The sequence below is a fragment of the Coffea arabica genome, chromosome 3c, assembly GCF_036785885.1.
Source record: "Coffea arabica cultivar ET-39 chromosome 3c, Coffea Arabica ET-39 HiFi, whole genome shotgun sequence".
NCBI classification, from domain to species: domain Eukaryota; kingdom Viridiplantae; phylum Streptophyta; class Magnoliopsida; order Gentianales; family Rubiaceae; genus Coffea; species Coffea arabica.
In genome coordinates this window covers 20,155,028-20,173,888 of record NC_092314.1, presented here as the reverse complement: position 1 = coordinate 20,173,888, position 18,861 = coordinate 20,155,028, and positions in this window count along the sequence as shown.

Here is an 18,861-nt window from a genome sequence, read left to right as displayed (position 1 = left end):
CACAAAATATATATATGTATACATATTTTGAACTCGTTTGAGAATCGAGATCAGATAGAGTTCAAGTTCGAATCTTTTCTTACTAACCTGAATGCCTATTTGTTATGAATTAGAGATTAGAAATGATCAGGCATGATGTACTAGTAGAGTTAGCTCTTGGTTTGGATATAAAAGGGTGGTAAAGGTGTTGGATCACAGGTTATGCGAATATGAACCTACATGTCTATTTATCTTTCTTAAAGGTATTTTCTAAAATATACGTTTTACCCGAACATAGATTTAACTCGAAACTTTGAGGAAAAGTGTTGGAACACCCTCCATGTATATGTTATGATTATTATGTATATGTTTTAAAATTCATGCATTAAGTTCCATGATTAATCTTCTTAAATCTATTTGAGAGATTTGAAATATGTATTGATGATTATGGTTAAACATTATTTGAAATCTCTTACTAAGAAAATTTATTTTTGGATCATGAAGAAAATTTGTATCTTTAACTCTAATTTTGAAAATTTTGAATCGCATTTTGCTACAGATACATTCAAAATATATCAAAAGTCTCGACTTTATCTTGTAGGTCATGATTGGTTTGATTTAGACAAACTTTTGAGGAAAAAGATTCTGGTCCTACTAGTGCATAACAAGTTTTAGTCTGGAACTTGTTTCTTATGGCGTGTAATTTATGGTTTCACTACATACGTGAGTAAGACCTTAGAACGGAAGTACATATCATTATATCAAGGGGAATTACTTTATTCGTGTGTGTGGATTTTCTTACGTATCAAATTCGTGGAGAGGTAAGAGTAAATATACCTGGATGACTTAGATGCGTGAGAATTTATAGGTTGTGGATAGTTAAGTTTTAAATTTTGATTTGCTACTCATTTAGATGCTTAGAGTTGTTGATAGGCTGACAGTCAAGATTAAGCAAATGGATGAAATCTTTTTGTTGCTTTGAACATGGATGACTTAGCATGTTTTGCTACAATCTTGTTTATTCCTTTTTCTTTTGAAATGATTTGATAAATTTATCCTAACTTGATGAAACTATTATGGTCTTTTATATCAAATGAAAGTTTACTTTGCATTTAATCAATTTCATGACTTATTCATATATCTAAATTTTGTTACACTTATAGCCTTGTGAGAAGGCCATGTCTATAATATCGAGGCTGGAATCGAGTGGGTATTAGGAATAAATATATTTTACCTTGCATAAATGAATCATTTGAGTATCTACAAGAGACCGTAGTACTTTCCAAGTTAGATTTAATACAGGACTACAACTAATTAAGGATTCTAGAGGAAGCTGTGATTAAGGCTAGTTCATCAGAACAGTAAGTACTTTGAAATTCAATTATGCCATTGGGAGTAATGAATACACCAGTAGCACTAATGGATTTGGGTCTTTAAGTCGTATTTGGGTTAAAAATAATTGGCGGTAATACTCATAAATGACTTGAGACTACAATAAGATATTATTGAATTTAAGGTTTCATTTAATACCTCGATATTTGCATACATGTATACGGAGCCGGATATGATTTTTGAAGTTATTGATTCTTGAGGGCTCTTAGTACCTATTTTGAAAGATTATTAGGGTTAAGGTCCAGTAGGACAAAACTTATGTGCTATTAAGATCTTATCGAATTTGATCTGCGAGATATGTAAAGTGCATTGCGTATACCAATTTAAAAGGGGCTACTACATCATTTGTTCTTGAATTGACAAATTTCTTGAGGCAATTGAATCTGTGAACTGCATGAAAGAATTGTTATCTCGCTCGTCGTGAATAGATTAAGAATACAAGACTTACGTGATATTTAATGCGAAATAAGTTTTACAATTCGTAAGAGTGGGATGCAAAAGTGACATCTGGAGTTTTTTTTTGAGTTAAGGTATGAATTTCGAGAACGAAATTCTCTTAAAGGGGAGAGGATGTGAGGACCCATAATTTTATTATTTCAAAATATTGTTAAATTGGTCATTTTAAAAATATTTCGTACTCGAATTACCCAAAAAAAATACTAAAGTACATGAATTTCTCGAAAATAAATTTTACCGATTGGTTCTTTACGCGCATATTATTTTAATGCCCAAATTTATTCAAGATGAATTGCTTATCGTGATTTTTATTGTTATATATATATATATATATATATATATATATATATATATATATATACTTGGATTATCATATTTTAGAGTTTTAGAATCGAATAAGTTGAATTTCCAAGTTCAAACGAGAAAACCCTTAAGTTTGACCTTTATACGCGCGCGTGCCGAAAAGGCCCCGACAGGCACCTTAATTTGATTAATTGGAGATTTTAAGAACATGATATTAGACTACTAGCAATGTACTATTAATGTACTAGGGAAATTACCTCAGAGGTTTAGTGCACAAAAGTTACAAACGAGCGCGAAAATTGGACACGCAAAGACCCTAAACAGACCTAGCATGAGTTGACACTTAGACTTAACCATTAAGTCACCAATTCTCTCCACTTTCATTACAACATCTGATTGCACTCTCTCTCCTCTCTTCACTCTCTCTGTTTGGCCGAAAATAGGAAGAAAAAGGGAAGAAAAATCTAGCCAAAATCCTTACAAAATTACTTCAATCCACTTCCAAATTTCATCATCCATTAGAGGGCTTTGATCCTAGCTTGGAAGAGGGGGCTGTTCATCAGTTTTCTTGGAGGAATTTCGGTCAAAATTTCTGCCCTCAAGTTGTCCAACTAAGTTCTTGAGGTAACTCACTCACCCACACTTCAATCTTGCAAAATTATAGCTCAAATGGAGCAAAGGTAGCATGGGTTTGCAACCTATGGTAGAATTTGGGTTGATTGGTTGAGTAATTATGTTCTTGCAATTTCATGACATGCTCGAGGGTTTGAGGATGCTTATTGGTGGCTGATGTGATGAATTAACATGTTGTGGTTGCTGATATTGTGCTATGATACATGTATATAGAATGATTGATGGAATGACGTTGGAAGAAAGTTAGAAATTTGGAGAAGGTACTGTCTGAAATTTCTGACTTGCTGCCCGACTTTCTTGTTTGCTGCTGCCCTGTAATTTCGAAAATTTTCTGGTGCTAATTGAGCTTCCAAATTGGTGTAGATATGTTGTGCTATGTGTATTGTGGTTGTCTACCAAAAATCAACCCAAATGGTTGATTAAATTTTGAGTTACAAGTAGAGAAGCAAAACTGGAACAAGCTCCAGAATTTTCTGACCAGAAACATTTGTGTAGCTATAACATTTTGCTAGTTGATTGAAAGTGAGTGCCGTTTACAGCATTTAAAATTAGACTCTTAGAGCTTTAAAATGGTACCAAGCTCATTTTCTAACTCGTCCCGAGCAATTCGTGGCAAGTTTTGAAAGTTGGCTACCTGTTTATTACTGTTCATCCGAGACTGTCCAGAAAATCCATTTTGTTGCTTGATTTTGAGCCGCTTATGTCTGGATTTTGGAAATGATTTCTTCTACATAAATATATCCTTGTGAACCTAGTTTCTAACACCACCAACCGTTTTCAATTTCACTGAGAATCGAGTGAGATACGGCCTAATTATCGAAGTGCATTAAATCTGGAAAATTTCTGGAAAGGCCAACAGTCCAGGAATTTTAGCGAACTTCAACTTTTTATTTCTTGTGCTAGGAACATCAGAATCGAGTTCCATTTTTTTTATTTGAAACCGGGATTGGAAATTTACATGGATATCAAATTTCAAAGGCTTCTTTTGATTCTATGATTTTCGCAAAAATTCCAAAGTTATTGGAAAGACTTGGACTGTTTTGACCTATCTTCAATGAATAGTAAACTTTCTTGGAGAAATTGACTTGTTTCTGATTTGATTCTTGGAAAGTGACCTTCTACAAAGTTGTTATGCTTCGAATGAAGTTTTTGACGGTGTAAAATTTTCCATTTTTAGACTTTCCGAACATCCGGACTGATATTTCCAAGAATGACTCGAAAAGTGAAAATTTCCAATTTGGACCTAAATGTTCTTTTAAGGGCCTAGGTTACATTTTTACAACTCTTAGAGCATTTCAAACCTATTTCCATGGTGAACTTGAGTTCACCTATCACTTGAGACCTCATTTGAAAGTCGGTTCCTTATGAACTGAAATACTTTGGAAACTGGAATATTGGAGTCAAAATTGACTGTTTCTTTTCTTTACACGAACACTGTATGGCCTGGAATTGGAGATACAATGCATTATTGCATACTTTCAGGATATCAAGAGGACTTCGAGCGAACTCCCGGCGAAGCGTCTTAGAACTAATTTCTCAAACTTTGACTTTTGATATTTGGTGAGTATCAAGTGCATGTGAAGTGTTTAAATGAAATGATTCTTGTACTTGCTAGTTAATGAGGCTGGGGCGTATTTTATCGCCCTTATCCTCTCTTTTACGAAATTGCTTGCTTGATAAGTGATACGTGTTACATGTGAATGCAAATGAAAGTGTTTTTCGTGAGCATTGAACGGCAGAATGTATCATGCCCTTTTAGAGTAGGAGGTACCATTCATCCCGTCTCAATGCTATGACCAAATCTTGTCGATTGGAGCTTCGTCTCATCGACCTAAAAGTGAATGGGGGGGACGCCCCAACCCATTGGCTAGCCTTGTAACTCGAGCCGGCAAGGGTTTGGTCGAGAAACTTGGTGAACCTTGGGAAGTGTTATACCTTGATCCAAATAAGGGGTCTTGCTAGGTATACATGTTAAGTGATACCACCTACATGCTTGTTTGGTTACGGATCCAAGAGGGTGTCATGGTGGCTGGAGGTAGTAAGTGGAGTTCTACATGGATAACTGTGAAAGTTGACGGAGGGTCAACTACCTGAGCTTGGATCGCGCGTGGATTAGCTCCTGAGAGCTCCCGTATCCTTTTATTGTGATTAAATTCCCTACTTGCTTAATGTTTCGCAGTTACTTGTTACTCGAGTTATTGCTTTATATTGTGTCTTTGCTCGCATGCTTGCATGTCTTTCTCTTAGCCTCACTGAGCGTTAACTCACCCCAATTTGTTTTTCTTAACAGGAATCTGGATCAGAGATGTTTGAAGAGATCGACGTGTTTTTGATATTTTAGAACTTTGAAAATTAAATTTAAGGGCTGGTTATGAACTTGTTTTTTGGAAATCTGAATGTATATATCTTGGATTCTTCTGTTGTAAGTTTGAATATATCGAAGGAAACGAATTTTATTTAATTTGCCCCTTTAGCCATTAATTGCTCGTTAGTTTAAGTATAAATGGACCTGAGTTTCCACTTCCAAGACTTAAATAGTGACCCCCAAAAATAATTTTTCCCCACAGGGCTTGTGGCCAAAGAAAGCGCTTGTATTGGGTTATTAGTGCCTGAAGGGATATCTGATATATAATTTGAGTTTGATTCACCTGATAAGTATTTGATGTAATTATTTGAGAACTGAGTACTTTTGTCTTATTCGGGGAATGATACCGTTACTTGAGATTTGTAATGTATCTTATCTCGTTCTAAGTTTCAAAAATGTTATTTCGTTTATTCTTGAGGTTGTACCCTATGTTATTGGATGTGAGTGATGTATTTTATTTGAGCACTGTAGTGAGTCCCGGCGAGAGCTGGGCAGGCGGTCCGTCAAGCCCTTTGGTTCGCCTTAGGGGGAGGTGGGGCTGTCACAGTTGGTATTAGAACCCAGGCTCTAGATCTTGTAGTTTATCCTAGGCTTAAAGTTTTGGATGCCTGACTGTGGGATTAATTTGAATATTATGTGAACTGGAGGATCTATTGTATCCTAGGGGTTAAAGAAATTGGTTATTTGAGAGTTTCTTACTTGGGACTTGTAGAAATAAAAATTGAGGAATTAGGTGATGTTATATTGAAGGAAAATATGGGATGAGAATTAGTAGTGAAAGATTGGACAAATTTGAATTATTATTATACTTGTAAGTGTGGAAAGAATTGAGCCAATTATTAGTACTGGCTATAGAGGATAAGAGACCGGGATTTGATGGTCAAACTCTATGTATGGTGATTTTGAACCAAGATAAAAGAGTTTCAAAGGAATAAAATGCATTTTTCGGCCCATTTACCTCCTACAGAATTTCTGCTTTGAAATTCTAAAGAAAAACGAGGATGTACTAGTTTTATTTTCAAACGATGATTGGAAATAATATATATATGCTTTAAGTATGTATAATTTTCCGATTTTGGTAAATATGTGAATTTTACTTGAATTTCAATCTGAAAATTTGTGAATAACTGATGAGTTTGTTGAATTTTGTATATGATGGGTTGATACAAGGTTAAAATTTTCTAAACTAGGTTTTTTCCCCTTGATTGTATACTGGTGTATTCTCACACTTGAATTTGTCTATGCTTTACACAAAAAAAAAAAAAATCTTGAGTTTTCGGAAGAATGGCGAACTTATGTTTTTATAATGTAAATCTTGAACTTGATAAGATTTTGGGTTACTTTAAATACTCTTCTTATGTTTTAAAATTCTTGGTTTTCAAGAAGAGTGAGCCTATCTTTAGGTGTATGGGCTGAGGGAACTTTGAAATATAGAGTAACCGCATTCAAGAGCACGAAGTTAGTGTGAATTGACTTGGTTTCCATTTGACACGTAAGTTAGCAAGTTGTACTTATTTCTTGGGTTTGAACTTGGAGTTTGAGGCTTTAACTATAAAACCCTAAGACTGGTTATTCTTGGAGATGATGGTGCTCTGGCTGGTGGCTTGCTTATTAAAGATTTTGAATTTTGAATGGATAACCTTTGGTTTCAGCTTGTGTTATGGTTTGATTGGATCAAATTTCGTAAAGGCATGTGATCTGATTGAAATTAGTGATATTTGGACCCTTTGGTTTAACTATGGACTTAGGAAGGGTGGTGCACGCTGTGAGGCTTTTTGTATCCTTCTTGCATATACTTCTACATTTTGTGGCACTTAATTGCCTATATACAGTATTTGACATATTGGGCTTGTTTTGTGACTTCTTAACTCGTGCTATAACTTTTGATACATGTAAAGAATCATGTCTTGATTCTAAATATTATTGCAACTTGTATATGCATTAAGTTCTTTTATGCTTAATTATTCCTTTTCTTGCGCTTATAGACTTTTATTAAGTATGGTAGCAGGAACGGGAAAAAAGGGTCATGGCCGAGGGCTTAGACAACCCCGTACTCGTGAGAAAAATTGATGGATAGTCTTATATAATTTAATGGGTCTCTAGTACTGAATATGAATCGAGAATAAACCAGAAGATTAGATCTACCAGTGTATAATGGATTAACCTAGTTGGGAACTTAGTGAGATTTTCCTGTGCAAAATTTTAATAATTGCTTTATACGTATATTATGATTGGTCCTATGGCCATATTTCAACTTTTGTGAAAGTTTGAACTCCAAAAGTATTTCGTTGGTTTGGTGAGATGACTTGAACTCATTACCTATTTGTTCTACTTGAACAAAAGCGCTTTCAATTTTACTTGACTATTACTATACCCAGATTCACTTGTTTTACGTTTTCACAAAATATATATATGTATACATATTTTGAACTCGTTTGAGAATCGAGATCAGATAGAGTTCAAGTTCGAATCTTTTCTTACTAACCTGAATGCCTATTTGTTATGAATTAGAGATTAGAAATGATCAGGCATGATGTACTAGTAGAGTTAGCTCTTGGTTTGGATATAAAAGGGTGGTAAAGGTGTTGGATCACAGGTTATGCGAATATGAACCTACATGTCTATTTATCTTTCTTAAAGGTATTTTCTAAAATATACGTTTTACCCGAACATAGATTTAACTCGAAACTTTGAGGAAAAGTGTTGGAACACCCTCCATGTATATGTTATGATTATTATGTATATGTTTTAAAATTCATGCATTAAGTTCCATGATTAATCTTCTTAAATCTATTTGAGAGATTTGAAATATGTATTGATGATTATGGTTAAACATTATTTGAAATCTCTTACTAAGAAAATTTATTTTTGGATCATGAAGAAAATTTGTATCTTTAACTCTAATTTTGAAAATTTTGAATCGCATTTTGCTACAGATACATTCAAAATATATCAAAAGTCTCGACTTTATCTTGTAGGTCATGATTGGTTTGATTTAGACAAACTTTTGAGGAAAAAGATTCTGGTCCTACTAGTGCATAACAAGTTTTAGTCTGGAACTTGTTTCTTATGGCGTGTAATTTATGGTTTCACTACATACGTGAGTAAGACCTTAGAACGGAAGTACATATCATTATATCAAGGGGAATTACTTTATTCGTGTGTGTGGATTTTCTTACGTATCAAATTCGTGGAGAGGTAAGAGTAAATATACCTGGATGACTTAGATGCGTGAGAATTTATAGGTTGTGGATAGTTAAGTTTTAAATTTTGATTTGCTACTCATTTAGATGCTTAGAGTTGTTGATAGGCTGACAGTCAAGATTAAGCAAATGGATGAAATCTTTTTGTTGCTTTGAACATGGATGACTTAGCATGTTTTGCTACAATCTTGTTTATTCCTTTTTCTTTTGAAATGATTTGATAAATTTATCCTAACTTGATGAAACTATTATGGTCTTTTATATCAAATGAAAGTTTACTTTGCATTTAATCAATTTCATGACTTATTCATATATCTAAATTTTGTTACACTTATAGCCTTGTGAGAAGGCCATGTCTATAATATCGAGGCTGGAATCGAGTGGGTATTAGGAATAAATATATTTTACCTTGCATAAATGAATCATTTGAGTATCTACAAGAGACCGTAGTACTTTCCAAGTTAGATTTAATACAGGACTACAACTAATTAAGGATTCTAGAGGAAGCTGTGATTAAGGCTAGTTCATCAGAACAGTAAGTACTTTGAAATTCAATTATGCCATTGGGAGTAATGAATACACCAGTAGCACTAATGGATTTGGGTCTTTAAGTCGTATTTGGGTTAAAAATAATTGGCGGTAATACTCATAAATGACTTGAGACTACAATAAGATATTATTGAATTTAAGGTTTCATTTAATACCTCGATATTTGCATACATGTATACGGAGCCGGATATGATTTTTGAAGTTATTGATTCTTGAGGGCTCTTAGTACCTATTTTGAAAGATTATTAGGGTTAAGGTCCAGTAGGACAAAACTTATGTGCTATTAAGATCTTATCGAATTTGATCTGCGAGATATGTAAAGTGCATTGCGTATACCAATTTAAAAGGGGCTACTACATCATTTGTTCTTGAATTGACAAATTTCTTGAGGCAATTGAATCTGTGAACTGCATGAAAGAATTGTTATCTCGCTCGTCGTGAATAGATTAAGAATACAAGACTTACGTGATATTTAATGCGAAATAAGTTTTACAATTCGTAAGAGTGGGATGCAAAAGTGACATCTGGAGTTTTTTTTTGAGTTAAGGTATGAATTTCGAGAACGAAATTCTCTTAAAGGGGAGAGGATGTGAGGACCCATAATTTTATTATTTCAAAATATTGTTAAATTGGTCATTTTAAAAATATTTCGTACTCGAATTACCCAAAAAAAATACTAAAGTACATGAATTTCTCGAAAATAAATTTTACCGATTGGTTCTTTACGCGCATATTATTTTAATGCCCAAATTTATTCAAGATGAATTGCTTATCGTGATTTTTATTGTTATATATATATATATATATATATATATATATATATACTTGGATTATCATATTTTAGAGTTTTAGAATCGAATAAGTTGAATTTCCAAGTTCAAACGAGAAAACCCTTAAGTTTGACCTTTATACGCGCGCGTGCCGAAAAGGCCCCGACAGGCACCTTAATTTGATTAATTGGAGATTTTAAGAACATGATATTAGACTACTAGCAATGTACTATTAATGTACTAGGGAAATTACCTCAGAGGTTTAGTGCACAAAAGTTACAAACGAGCGCGAAAATTGGACACGCAAAGACCCTAAACAGACCTAGCATGAGTTGACACTTAGACTTAACCATTAAGTCACCAATTCTCTCCACTTTCATTACAACATCTGATTGCACTCTCTCTCCTCTCTTCACTCTCTCTGTTTGGCCGAAAATAGGAAGAAAAAGGGAAGAAAAATCTAGCCAAAATCCTTACAAAATTACTTCAATCCACTTCCAAATTTCATCATCCATTAGAGGGCTTTGATCCTAGCTTGGAAGAGGGGGCTGTTCATCAGTTTTCTTGGAGGAATTTCGGTCAAAATTTCTGCCCTCAAGTTGTCCAACTAAGTTCTTGAGGTAACTCACTCACCCACACTTCAATCTTGCAAAATTATAGCTCAAATGGAGCAAAGGTAGCATGGGTTTGCAACCTATGGTAGAATTTGGGTTGATTGGTTGAGTAATTATGTTCTTGCAATTTCATGACATGCTCGAGGGTTTGAGGATGCTTATTGGTGGCTGATGTGATGAATTAACATGTTGTGGTTGCTGATATTGTGCTATGATACATGTATATAGAATGATTGATGGAATGACGTTGGAAGAAAGTTAGAAATTTGGAGAAGGTACTGTCTGAAATTTCTGACTTGCTGCCCGACTTTCTTGTTTGCTGCTGCCCTGTAATTTCGAAAATTTTCTGGTGCTAATTGAGCTTCCAAATTGGTGTAGATATGTTGTGCTATGTGTATTGTGGTTGTCTACCAAAAATCAACCCAAATGGTTGATTAAATTTTGAGTTACAAGTAGAGAAGCAAAACTGGAACAAGCTCCAGAATTTTCTGACCAGAAACATTTGTGTAGCTATAACATTTTGCTAGTTGATTGAAAGTGAGTGCCGTTTACAGCATTTAAAATTAGACTCTTAGAGCTTTAAAATGGTACCAAGCTCATTTTCTAACTCGTCCCGAGCAATTCGTGGCAAGTTTTGAAAGTTGGCTACCTGTTTATTACTGTTCATCCGAGACTGTCCAGAAAATCCATTTTGTTGCTTGATTTTGAGCCGCTTATGTCTGGATTTTGGAAATGATTTCTTCTACATAAATATATCCTTGTGAACCTAGTTTCTAACACCACCAACCGTTTTCAATTTCACTGAGAATCGAGTGAGATACGGCCTAATTATCGAAGTGCATTAAATCTGGAAAATTTCTGGAAAGGCCAACAGTCCAGGAATTTTAGCGAACTTCAACTTTTTATTTCTTGTGCTAGGAACATCAGAATCGAGTTCCATTTTTTTTATTTGAAACCGGGATTGGAAATTTACATGGATATCAAATTTCAAAGGCTTCTTTTGATTCTATGATTTTCGCAAAAATTCCAAAGTTATTGGAAAGACTTGGACTGTTTTGACCTATCTTCAATGAATAGTAAACTTTCTTGGAGAAATTGACTTGTTTCTGATTTGATTCTTGGAAAGTGACCTTCTACAAAGTTGTTATGCTTCGAATGAAGTTTTTGACGGTGTAAAATTTTCCATTTTTAGACTTTCCGAACATCCGGACTGATATTTCCAAGAATGACTCGAAAAGTGAAAATTTCCAATTTGGACCTAAATGTTCTTTTAAGGGCCTAGGTTACATTTTTACAACTCTTAGAGCATTTCAAACCTATTTCCATGGTGAACTTGAGTTCACCTATCACTTGAGACCTCATTTGAAAGTCGGTTCCTTATGAACTGAAATACTTTGGAAACTGGAATATTGGAGTCAAAATTGACTGTTTCTTTTCTTTACACGAACACTGTATGGCCTGGAATTGGAGATACAATGCATTATTGCATACTTTCAGGATATCAAGAGGACTTCGAGCGAACTCCCGGCGAAGCGTCTTAGAACTAATTTCTCAAACTTTGACTTTTGATATTTGGTGAGTATCAAGTGCATGTGAAGTGTTTAAATGAAATGATTCTTGTACTTGCTAGTTAATGAGGCTGGGGCGTATTTTATCGCCCTTATCCTCTCTTTTACGAAATTGCTTGCTTGATAAGTGATACGTGTTACATGTGAATGCAAATGAAAGTGTTTTTCGTGAGCATTGAACGGCAGAATGTATCATGCCCTTTTAGAGTAGGAGGTACCATTCATCCCGTCTCAATGCTATGACCAAATCTTGTCGATTGGAGCTTCGTCTCATCGACCTAAAAGTGAATGGGGGGGACGCCCCAACCCATTGGCTAGCCTTGTAACTCGAGCCGGCAAGGGTTTGGTCGAGAAACTTGGTGAACCTTGGGAAGTGTTATACCTTGATCCAAATAAGGGGTCTTGCTAGGTATACATGTTAAGTGATACCACCTACATGCTTGTTTGGTTACGGATCCAAGAGGGTGTCATGGTGGCTGGAGGTAGTAAGTGGAGTTCTACATGGATAACTGTGAAAGTTGACGGAGGGTCAACTACCTGAGCTTGGATCGCGCGTGGATTAGCTCCTGAGAGCTCCCGTATCCTTTTATTGTGATTAAATTCCCTACTTGCTTAATGTTTCGCAGTTACTTGTTACTCGAGTTATTGCTTTATATTGTGTCTTTGCTCGCATGCTTGCATGTCTTTCTCTTAGCCTCACTGAGCGTTAACTCACCCCAATTTGTTTTTCTTAACAGGAATCTGGATCAGAGATGTTTGAAGAGATCGACGTGTTTTTGATATTTTAGAACTTTGAAAATTAAATTTAAGGGCTGGTTATGAACTTGTTTTTTGGAAATCTGAATGTATATATCTTGGATTCTTCTGTTGTAAGTTTGAATATATCGAAGGAAACGAATTTTATTTAATTTGCCCCTTTAGCCATTAATTGCTCGTTAGTTTAAGTATAAATGGACCTGAGTTTCCACTTCCAAGACTTAAATAGTGACCCCCAAAAATAATTTTTCCCCACAGGGCTTGTGGCCAAAGAAAGCGCTTGTATTGGGTTATTAGTGCCTGAAGGGATATCTGATATATAATTTGAGTTTGATTCACCTGATAAGTATTTGATGTAATTATTTGAGAACTGAGTACTTTTGTCTTATTCGGGGAATGATACCGTTACTTGAGATTTGTAATGTATCTTATCTCGTTCTAAGTTTCAAAAATGTTATTTCGTTTATTCTTGAGGTTGTACCCTATGTTATTGGATGTGAGTGATGTATTTTATTTGAGCACTGTAGTGAGTCCCGGCGAGAGCTGGGCAGGCGGTCCGTCAAGCCCTTTGGTTCGCCTTAGGGGGAGGTGGGGCTGTCACAGTTGGTATTAGAACCCAGGCTCTAGATCTTGTAGTTTATCCTAGGCTTAAAGTTTTGGATGCCTGACTGTGGGATTAATTTGAATATTATGTGAACTGGAGGATCTATTGTATCCTAGGGGTTAAAGAAATTGGTTATTTGAGAGTTTCTTACTTGGGACTTGTAGAAATAAAAATTGAGGAATTAGGTGATGTTATATTGAAGGAAAATATGGGATGAGAATTAGTAGTGAAAGATTGGACAAATTTGAATTATTATTATACTTGTAAGTGTGGAAAGAATTGAGCCAATTATTAGTACTGGCTATAGAGGATAAGAGACCGGGATTTGATGGTCAAACTCTATGTATGGTGATTTTGAACCAAGATAAAAGAGTTTCAAAGGAATAAAATGCATTTTTCGGCCCATTTACCTCCTACAGAATTTCTGCTTTGAAATTCTAAAGAAAAACGAGGATGTACTAGTTTTATTTTCAAACGATGATTGGAAATAATATATATATGCTTTAAGTATGTATAATTTTCCGATTTTGGTAAATATGTGAATTTTACTTGAATTTCAATCTGAAAATTTGTGAATAACTGATGAGTTTGTTGAATTTTGTATATGATGGGTTGATACAAGGTTAAAATTTTCTAAACTAGGTTTTTTCCCCTTGATTGTATACTGGTGTATTCTCACACTTGAATTTGTCTATGCTTTACACAAAAAAAAAAAAAATCTTGAGTTTTCGGAAGAATGGCGAACTTATGTTTTTATAATGTAAATCTTGAACTTGATAAGATTTTGGGTTACTTTAAATACTCTTCTTATGTTTTAAAATTCTTGGTTTTCAAGAAGAGTGAGCCTATCTTTAGGTGTATGGGCTGAGGGAACTTTGAAATATAGAGTAACCGCATTCAAGAGCACGAAGTTAGTGTGAATTGACTTGGTTTCCATTTGACACGTAAGTTAGCAAGTTGTACTTATTTCTTGGGTTTGAACTTGGAGTTTGAGGCTTTAACTATAAAACCCTAAGACTGGTTATTCTTGGAGATGATGGTGCTCTGGCTGGTGGCTTGCTTATTAAAGATTTTGAATTTTGAATGGATAACCTTTGGTTTCAGCTTGTGTTATGGTTTGATTGGATCAAATTTCGTAAAGGCATGTGATCTGATTGAAATTAGTGATATTTGGACCCTTTGGTTTAACTATGGACTTAGGAAGGGTGGTGCACGCTGTGAGGCTTTTTGTATCCTTCTTGCATATACTTCTACATTTTGTGGCACTTAATTGCCTATATACAGTATTTGACATATTGGGCTTGTTTTGTGACTTCTTAACTCGTGCTATAACTTTTGATACATGTAAAGAATCATGTCTTGATTCTAAATATTATTGCAACTTGTATATGCATTAAGTTCTTTTATGCTTAATTATTCCTTTTCTTGCGCTTATAGACTTTTATTAAGTATGGTAGCAGGAACGGGAAAAAAGGGTCATGGCCGAGGGCTTAGACAACCCCGTACTCGTGAGAAAAATTGATGGATAGTCTTATATAATTTAATGGGTCTCTAGTACTGAATATGAATCGAGAATAAACCAGAAGATTAGATCTACCAGTGTATAATGGATTAACCTAGTTGGGAACTTAGTGAGATTTTCCTGTGCAAAATTTTAATAATTGCTTTATACGTATATTATGATTGGTCCTATGGCCATATTTCAACTTTTGTGAAAGTTTGAACTCCAAAAGTATTTCGTTGGTTTGGTGAGATGACTTGAACTCATTACCTATTTGTTCTACTTGAACAAAAGCGCTTTCAATTTTACTTGACTATTACTATACCCAGATTCACTTGTTTTACGTCTCAATGCTATGACCAAATCTTGTCGATTGGAGCTTCGTCTCATCGACCTAAAAGTGAGTGGGGGGATGCCCGAACCCATTGGTTAGCCTTGTAATTCGAGCCGGCAAGGGCTTGGTCGAGAAACTTGGTGAACCTTGGGAAGTGTTATACCTTGATCCAAATAAGGGGTCTTGCCAGGTATACTTGTTAAGTGATACCACCTACATGCTTGTTTGGTTACGGATCCAAGAGGGTGTCATGGTGGCTGGAGGTAGTAAGTGGAGTTCTACATGGATAACTGTGAAAGTTGACGGAGGGTCAACTACCTGAGCTTGGACCGCGCGTGGATTAGCTCCTGAGAGCTCCCGTGTCCTTTTATTGTGATTAAATTCCCTACTTGCTTAATGTTTCGCAGTTACTTGTTACTCGAGTTATTGTTTTATATTGTGTCTTTGCTCGCATGCTTGCATGTCTTTCCCTTGGCCTCACTGAGTGTTAGCTCACCCCAATTTGTTTTCCTTAACAGGAATCTGGATCGGAGATGTTTGAAGAGATCGACGTGTTTTTGATAGTTTAGAACTTTGAAAATGAAATTTAAGGGCTGGTTATGAGCTTGTTTTTTGGAAATCTGAATGTATATATATTGGATTCTTGTGTTGTAAGTTTGAATATATCGAACGAAACGAATTTTATTTAATTTGCCCTTTTAGCCATTAATTGCTCGTTAGTTTAAGTATAAATGGACCTGAGTTTCCACTTCCAAGGCTTAATTAGTGACCCCCAAAAATAATTTTTCCACACAGGGCTCGAGGCCAAAGAAAGCGCTTGTATTGAGTTATTAGTGCCTGAAGGGATATCTGATATATAATTTGAGTTTGATTCACCTGATAAGTATTTGATGTAATTATTTGAGAACTGAGGACTTTTGTCTTATTCGGGGAATGATACCGTTACTTGAGATTTGTAATGTATCTTATCTCGTTCTAAGTTTTAAAAATGTTATTTCGTTTATTCTTGAGGTTGTACCCTATGTTATTGGATGTGAGTGATGTATTTTATTTGAGAACTATAGTGAGTCCCGGCGAGAGTTGGGCAGGCGGTCCGCCGAGCCCTTTGGTTCGCCTTAGGGGAAGGTGGGGCTGTCACAGTAAATCATTACCAAATGTATCTTGGATGTTCTTTAGACATTTTCTACACAAATGAACAACATTTGGGATGTTTTGATTGGCCAAAGGTTTGAGAAAAGAAAACTAGAGGTGCAAGGCAGCTTTGCCTTGGAGATTTGGAAACTTTGATGGTTTTGTTAACCAACTTCCCGAATGAATTTTACTATGAAATTTGACAGCAGAAGAGCCCTTATATGGTAGAATAATATTGCCAAATTTGGTCCCATTCCGAGTCGATTTCAATGTTCAAACAAAGTCCCAAAGTCCGTAATTTAAATCTGGAAAATTGACCTAGCGGTCTCACTTTTTTGGTAACTTTGAGCCGTCATATCTTGGTGCTCAAAACTCCGATTCTTCTTCTGTTTACTATGTTTTAAACCTTGATTGTAACTCTAATTGAGTTCCAAATTTTAGAGGCTAGTTCGCATTGTGTGAATTTTACCGAATTTTCAAAGTTAGCCAAAAACCAACTTCGAAACTATCTCGCAAGCCTAAAACAGTAATTTTGGGCCAAATTTTGAATGCCTTCCATTTGGAATCATGGAAAAGTGTCTTCTAGAAACTTTTATTATTTTCCAGTGGTACCAAGTTTTCTAATTTTGGACATACGAAGAGTGAGATACGATTTTTCAAAGATTGAACCTCAAATTTGAGATTTTCAAACTTGACGGGAATTGAGTTTTTAAAACTCTTCCCTATTCTTCAATACTCACTGACCATTTTGGACTTGTCTTCATGAAGGAATCAATTTTTTCTTGTGTTAATAAATACTACTTTTGAAGCTTGAATTTTGAGCAAGTAAAGCCTCATTCCATGATATTTTCTAGATTGTACAAGTGTATAATCCCTCTCTTGATAAGAAAAGATTTTCAAGTGATAGTGTGTAATAGATAACTATTGTTTGTTCAGGTGCTCAAGGAGACCTTCACAAGGATCTCAAAAGGAACACCTAAAGGCTTGTTTACGCACTCACTCTCTTATTTTGATTGGTGAGTGTCAAGTGCATGAATTTGTTGTTAAGTGGTTTACTGTTTCTTATCCATTATGTGAAATTTGAAATTTTTTAGACGAGTGTGTACTTTACCGCACTCGTTCTCTTTCAAACGAAGCCATATTCGTATGTTGCTATGTGAATTTATATCCGACTTGTACATAGTAATGTGGATGTGATTCATATTTGTAATTCGTATATCTGATTCACATTTGTGATTCGTATTTGGAATCGTTGACTCGAGTGTTGCTCATCGACTTATATTCATATTGGTATTCGTATTCGTATTCGGGGTACGCCTAAACTCGTTGGTTAATTTTGCGAAACGAGCCAGCACAGGTTTGGTCGATAAGCTCAGCAAACCATGAGATATTCGTAGAGCATGATCTATTGGAGAGATCTTGCTCGGCATTACTCACACAGTATTGCCATGATATACTCGAGTATTATCAAAACTTTGATGAGCGGGTCCAGTAAGGGGATGTAACGGTGACGGAATTCGAAGAAAAATGGTGTATCTATCAACTTGCTACTTATGTGGTTGACGGAGTGTCAACATGAGATGTGATCAAGACTTGGACACGACTATATGGAATTTAGCTCTTGAGAGCTACAATATCCTTGAATTGTTTCTGTTTATTTTTCCTATTCGAAGTGTGAATTATTCGAACTTGATAGCTTTACTTACAATGTAATTGTTGTTGCTATTTGGATTATGTGTTTGCATGTGTGTTTCTTGGCCTCACTAAGTATTGGCTCATCCCATTAGTTTGTTTTCCTTAACAGGAACCCGATTGGAAGGAGTTAAACAAATGCCGACTTGAGACACTTTTATATTAGTGTTTTAATTGTAATCGACTAGACACTTTTGGATGTTGTATATTTTGGAGTAAAGTGATTGTAAATTTGAAATTATGACGTAAGACTGGATATTTATGTATGGAAATAATTTCATACCTTTATTCCGACTTTCATTGTTAGTATTAGACTAGTTTTGAATTGGAATTGTCTCGAGTCCTGACGAGAGTTGGGCAGGCGTCCCGCGGATACCCTTGGGTTCGCCCTTGGGAGAAGTGGGGGCGTCACAGTTGGTATCAGAGTTTAGATTTCATATCTTTGTAGTGTATCTTAGGCTTGAAGTTTAGGATGCCGGACTATGGGACTGGTTTGAAAGTTAAGTGACCACTTGTAGGGATAAAAAAAATCAAAGCCGCTTCGCGTGGTATCTGCGCGGGGTGAGATTGGGCCAAATGATGTTATGGTCCTTATCATATGAATGAGTAAAGGGTTAAGTACTCTTTTAAAGTGTAAGCTGTGAATCATGAATGTGATAGGTATAAACCTTTTATCGTAATACTTGAGAAAGACTTGATATGTATGTTGGGTAGGAATCTCAAATATGGTTATTTACTCTTGGGACTGGCCAACGCGAGATGTGAATTATCTTATTTTGGATTCTTGTACCCGAATGCTTAAGAGTTGAGGGCAATGTTAAGGACTTGAGATCTCCATTTGCGGGGAAAAAAATGAATCGATATTTCACGTGAATAGTTATAGAAAACTAATAGTCATTTGGCTAAGATGGCACAATAATTAAGAGAGAGAGGTAGAGAAAAATTGATGGATGGTCCTATGTAACTTAATAGAATCCTAATGCTTGATACGAGTCGGAAATGAATAAGAAA